The sequence below is a fragment of the Aristolochia californica genome, unplaced genomic scaffold, assembly GCF_029961685.1.
Source record: "Aristolochia californica isolate CCGP_79_NKW_82.1479 unplaced genomic scaffold, dmAriCali1.0.hap1 SCAF_5, whole genome shotgun sequence".
NCBI classification, from domain to species: Eukaryota; Viridiplantae; Streptophyta; class Magnoliopsida; order Piperales; family Aristolochiaceae; genus Aristolochia; species Aristolochia californica.
The window spans coordinates 11,795,687-11,802,527 of record NW_027182214.1 but is presented as its reverse complement, the minus strand read 5'-3'; the positions used below and the strand labels follow the sequence as shown (position 1 = coordinate 11,802,527).

Here is a 6,841-nt window from a genome sequence, read left to right as displayed (position 1 = left end):
CAACCTCTGAAGTGTAGGATTATAAAAAATATATCCTTTTCTAAGTTTGAGAATACCCCAAAAATATACGCCTCAGAGACCGAGGATCAAGTTTAATTTTATGTGGTTAAGTATCATGAATAAAACATGTGCAACCAAATACTTTAAGAGGAAGAGAAAATGGATCTTAACTATGAAACAAAACAGAATACGGAGTTTGATTTTGAAATACTGATGAAGGTAACCTATTGATGAGAAAACATGTTGTAAGAATAACATGAGGCCAATAAAAGTAGGGTGCCTTCATGGAGTAGAGGAGGCCCCAAGTAACTTCAAGCAGGTGACGATTCTTTCTTTCAGCAATACCATTTTTTTGGGGTATACTCACATGATGTTTGATGAAGAAGCCTATTACTCTTACAAAATGATTTAAACTCATTAGACAAATATTCCTTAGCATTATCGGTTCTAAGGATTTGAATTTTTTTTCCAAATTGTATTAGAACCATTGCCTGAAACATTTTAAAAATAGAAAGAATTTTTTTATCATTCTTTAAACAAAAACAACCAAGTTACATAGGTAAAATCTTCCACAAAAGTAACAAAATATTGAACTTGAGAAATGTTAGAGACCTTTAAAGGGCCCCATACATCAAAATGTATTAATGCAAACGGAGCAGTACTAGTAGTTGTAAGATGAGAAGAATATGTATTCCTAAGATGCTTACTTAATTCACATGTCTCACAATTGAAATTAGACAAAGATTTAAGAGATGGAACTAAAGAACGAAGTGACAAGGTAGATGAATGAGCAAGTTGGCTGTGCCACAGTTGAGCCTCAGATGTAGTGGATGAAATAGCAGCTACTGGTGGAAGAATAAAATAGTATAAACCCCCTTTTTCATGGCTGCCACCAATCACCTATTCTGTAGTTAGATCCTGAAATATACACGAAGATGGTGAAAATGTGACAAAACAATTCAATTGTTTGGTTAATTGACTAATGGAGAGCAAATTTAACGAAAATTGAGGAAAAAATAACACATCTTGGAGAGGAATAGACGCGGTAAGAGAGGAGGAACCCTGGACAAGCACCTTGGTTTGGGAACCATTAGAAATAGTGACAAATTTATGAGGAAGACATGGAGACAATGAATGAAGAATGTGTCTGTTACTTGACAAGTGTTCGGAAGCCCTAGAGTCAATGATCCAAGAGGAAGGGGTTGAAGCAGAAGAAAGCATACCCGAGGCAATGGTAGTGGCAATAGTAGGGCTTGGTGGAGTAAAGGACTGATCCAATAAGGATTACAACTTCTGAATTGCAGCTTAGTCTTCCAAAGAAATAGTCACATTCCTGGAATGTGAATTGGTCCTATCCTCCTTTTTCTCAACATTAACTGAGGCTGGATTGGTTGTCACTCAATCAGGTTCGCCATTGAGTTTCTAGTATAAGTCCACAAGGTAGTTCTGACCAGCTCAGTAAGTGCAAAATCGAGGCTCAGTACGGGAATGGGTCGGACCCGTTCGACTACCTCTATTGTGGCCTCCTCTTGTATTTCTGTCGCATCCTCAAAATGGGGATGATGTACCCCGATTACCAGATAACATAGCTGATGGAGTATGAATTGGAGAAGGACGAGATGGATCAAGAATCCATAACATCGTAGCTCTATTGTCATCAAAAGACGGAAGGGGAAAGGAACTAATAAATTGAGTCTTAGCCACCACTAGATACGACTTAAAATTGGTAAGCCAAAATAGCCGTTGCCAGGGCCTCGCGCTGCTCTTCTTGAACAACAATGTCAGTAGAGTATGGTTGAGCAATTTTCCATTCTTGGAGAAGGCCACAAAACCAGGCCAAAAACTCATGAATATTATCTCCTTGTTTGGTAGCTAGCATACTTTGGAAAATATCATATACTCTTTGCAAGGTGGCGGTACTGGAATAGAGCTTAGCACATGTGTCCCAAATATCCTTGAAAGTTTCCAAGTGGACTACATTGTTAGCGACATGCTCTTCCATGTTGTTAATAAGCCAACTGATAACCACGTTATCATTTTTTACCCATTTACGGTAGACTTCATCTTCTTCATCAATCAGAGGGATTTTGATAACATGACTTAATGAGAACCCTCCGTGCCGATTGTGACTACCAGAGGTAATTGGAAAGTCCCCTTTCTTGGCAAACCGAGAGCAATTTCTTAGCAAAATAAATTCCAACTCATGGGAATACTTCAACACAAAAAAAAAATATTCAATTGTTGAAGTTCAAACACAAAAATAATAGGTAGAAGTGAGTGCCAGAATTTTATCAAATATATAACGGTCATCCAACAACATAACACACTCCCATGAATAACGTTAGATAATAGAATTGACAGCAACATATGCTAGAATCCCATATCAACAATGTTTGATTTCCATTACATAAAGGTAACTGAATCCAAATAAAAAACAGAAAAAAACAACCTTTGATCAATCATGTAATTTTGCTACAAGATGATCAAGACTACAATATCATTTTAGTCATACAAGATAGATCTTCACAATGTTTATGAAGATTATATTGCCTTGACGTGAATCAAGAATTCAAGAAGAGGGAAAAAATGGAAACCGTAAAGAGAGAATATGAAAAAGAAAACAGATTTTACCTATCTCTTCATGGCAAAACTCCTTCTATACACAACTTCTTGAATGGACGACATAGATACTTGAATAGGGATCCTAACCACCAATCTTTGATACCATGTAGAAGTTAGGACCCCATGAGAATGACTCTAGGTTAAAGTGGAAGAAGAAGCAGAGAAGAGAGAGAAGAGGGAGAAAGGAGAAGGACGTTAGAGAGGAGAGTTTGGATTAAGGGAAGGAGAGAAAGCGTCAAGGGAGAAGAGAGGGTGGCTGGACGTTTTCACAAAGAGAGGAGAAGGCTTGAATGCCTTACCTCTTAGCCAATGCTCTTATTTATAGTGTTACAATGCCCTTAGGGTTACAACTCAATAGATTAAAAGATATATTAAGACAATGTATTTACATCCCCATGCCATCCTTATGGAACATACTATAAATACCCACTTTGCAACTCCTTTGACGTGTGGGCTTCTAGCATTGAGCTTGTGGGCTTAAGCCCATCTTTCAACACCAAATAAAGAAGAATGGTACTGAGCCTTTTTATGAGTGATTATTCATTAAATATGATTACTTAGTTTTTATGCTAAGCCTCTCCATTAACCGAGTTGGTTAAAGACATCTATTTGGTTTTTTTTTATTAATTGATTGGAGAAGTTTTTTTCCAATTGAATTGCCTCTTATGATTGAAGAAAGCATGAGTCACAAGAGTGACATACTCAAAATTACCACTATACCCTTGTAGTGGGTATCAAATTTTATGAGTTGATCTACATCGGTTCATCGGTTTCTTATCACAAAAGACCTCCTTGGTGACCTCACCAATCGTGGACCACATATTGATGGAGAGGATATTTTTTATAACAAGTAGTTAAAGAATGATACGTTGGTTATTAGTTGGCTTATCAACAGTATGGAAGAACATGTCTCCAACAATGTTATTCATCTTGATATGGCTAAACAAATTTGTGAGACATGTGCTAAGGTGCATTCTAGCTCTGACAACTTACACAGGCCATATGATATTCTCCAACGGATGTTTACCACTAAACAAGGAGACAATATCAGTTATGGTCCCGGATCTGACACAAGAATTCGTGGTTACAGTTCCTGTTCGGCCATGAGGAATTGTAGAAAGACATGGTGGAATTGTAGGGAGACATGGAGATGAAAACGAGGATCAAGCCAAGGGAAGCTTGAAAACCCTATAACTCGTCAAGGAGAGCTCCAATCTTGTTTAACCTAAACTTGACCTAAAATCAATGTTTGTCTTTCTCATTACTTTTACCCCTTAAATAGGGTTCACCCTGTTAGGGTTTAAGATAAAATATTATAAAAATACCCCTATAAATAAAATATTACAAAAACACCCATGTGGCCTAAAACTGAAGTAAATAAAGTAAATTAAAGAAAAACAATAAAATAATAATGTTATTGTGTTCATAACATTACACCCTCTAGAAGAACGAGCTTGTCCTCAAGCATGAAAGTAGGGTTTATATGCCGACGTCTCCACCTGTTCCCAAGTGGCATCCGCGATATCTCTGTCCGCCCCTGGACGCCCAAAACTGGAGCATTCCCTCTAGGAACAATTTTTTTTTAGTCGGTCAACCGTAGGAAAGCGTGCCGAATGTCGCTACATCTCGCCTTCGTCGATCAACTATTGGAAAGCGTGCCAAATGTCGCTACATCTCGTCCAGCAGCAGTGCTGCCCTCCCTCAGTCCTAGATTGGTGGGAAAGAGCCCCTCATGGCGGCCCCCCATTGGCAAAGTTTCACTACCTACCCATTGCCAGCATGGCAGCAACAACATCATGACCAGCCCCCTGGGAATGACTAGAATCAGTAGCCAGTGCTACATATTTCTGGCCAATCTCAAAGGCATTTTGCCTTTCTTTGGAGTCCACAGACTGACCAACCCACACAAAAACTTCAGCATGTGTATCAAGTAGAAGTATATCCTCAGTCAATAGATCATCTTGAGAGAAATTAAAAACCTCAGTGATCTTCAACTTCCCATTATGGAGTGAAAAGGTACACTAGTGGGGATCTCTGACAGGCCCTTATGGGGGGTTTTTTACTTGTATAACTTTGTTTTCCACCAAGAGCAAACCAGAAAGTAGAACTCTCAGTTCCTTCATTCACATGTTTCAATGCAGCTCCAGGCTTGAGAAACTCTGCAGCCTTGGCAGCAAACTGTTGCTATTCAATTGTACTGTCATTTCCATGCCAAGTGAAAATAGAAGAACCCGATTGCAAGAGGAAGCAATTGGTAACATTGCAAGAGCATCAACTTGAACTACTTTATTGGTGTGCACAGATGCACTAGATATTCTGATTAGAACAACACTATCAGCAGTATAAGTCTCATCTGTTAGAGCTCTCTCTTCTACATACTTTTTGTAACCGGAACTGAGGCCACGCTTCAAGACAACCATGGGATTAAAGATGGCAATAAATTGTGGTGGTTCCTTTCCTTGAATGATTTGACCCTGAACTGGCCTCCCTTTCAAGGAATTATGCATTGTAGTAGCTAACTTAGAAGCTATCATTTGGTCTTCCTAAGTACTTGCTTTTCCCATCCAGCAGCAGAAGAAATAATCTTCGTTCTTTTCACCAGAATGGTATGTGTAAAGAAGAATATAACAATCTCCACTATAAAATTTACCAATCTCCTCCTTGGGAATTGGAGTCTTGGCACTGCCATTGATGCACCAGACCTCAACTTTTCCACCAAGTTCCAGCAAGGGAGGAACATCCACAACGACAGGACCACGTTTTACCATTCCGTTAACATCAACTCCTTGTTGCTTCAGCAGAGCTGCCACTTTCCCTCTTCCATCCTCTGTACCAGAAGTCCCAGTAATGTCAAAGATGTCCTTCTACCCTGGTGTCATTCTCCTGTGCGTTACATCCGCGATGATGCCTAGTTTTATGGAGTGGCCAAACTCTTTCCAGAACTTAGTATAGGATCCTCTCTTCAACAACACTTCATCACTGAGTGCAGCTATATTATCTCCAGTGGAAAACTCATCAGGATCCTCATGAGCCATACGACGGATCATGTCCCGTGCCTTCCTGATGAGTTGCTTCCTTATTGTCTTCAAACTGCTATGTTGTTGAAGCATTTCTCGAGACACATTGAGTGGTTCAAAAATCTTAAATATTTTGGAAGAAGCTCATCAAATTCATCTAAGAGGAAGACTCGCACATACAACTTCAAATTGGCTTTGTTGGTATTGAAGTAACTCTCATACAAATCAGGTGAAGCCTGAGGAGGAACAAACAGAACAACTTTGAACACTACATCACCTGCAGGAGAATGGTAAAATTTGTAGTACTCTTCATTAGTAATCTCTTTGGGATTGCACAGCCATATGGCCTTCACATCATTCATGACGTCCCAGTCAGAAGTTGTTTCCTTCCCTTTTTTTGTCGTTGGCTTTTTCTCACAATCTTCCTCTTTTACTTCTTCCTCCTTTGATGAATATGCAGTTGCTTCATCTTCATTTGATTCATCATCATCTGCTGGAACTTCTGACTCATAACCTCCTGGCTTGCCTTGAGATAGATGGGGAAGTTGATGAATGTAGAGTATCTTTGCACCAATTCCTTCAATTTGTCATCTTCCAAATATTCACCAGCTTCATCCCTGAGATGAAATCTGATCGCGGTACCACGACCGAATGGTTCATTCCATGTGTCCTCTGAGATTGCAAAGACTCCGTCAGCGGTAGACTCCCATAGATATTGTTTGTCATTGTTTTGTTTGCTGAGAACTTCAACATAATCAGCAACCAAATATACCGAGTAGGAACCAACTCCAAATTGCCCAATGAGATTCAGATCGCCTCCTGTTTGCATTTTCTCAACGAAAGCTGTATTCTCAAAATTAACGTGCTTATCATGTAGGAGCATCCCATTAAGCACAGACATATACGGGACATGCACACTGGTCTCGTCAATTGAAAAATTAAACAGCCTCATCGTGTCAATTGAGCAACGAACCCACGCACAGTGAGTGTGCTCATCAACAGCGAAACTTATCCCTCCAAAAAAAAATTTCCAGCAGTCCCCATAAAATTATTTCTATGAATGCCGGCATCCCCAGAAAAATTACATGTCGAAATTCATACACCCAAGCCCGAATACCTTCAATTGGGTACTGTTTCTCTACGTCACGGAACAGAGAACTGTCGTCCCCAAATTTCGAGCAACGGTGCTGCTGCTCAGCCCC

General features: G+C 39.6%; 1 pseudogene; it reads right to left on the bottom strand.

Moving 5' to 3' along the window:
* Positions 1–4,382: 4,382 nt before the first annotated feature.
* LOC137965256 (villin-2-like) lies at positions 4,383–6,591 on the bottom strand (annotated as a pseudogene).
* Between the last annotated feature and the right edge of the window lie 250 nt (positions 6,592–6,841).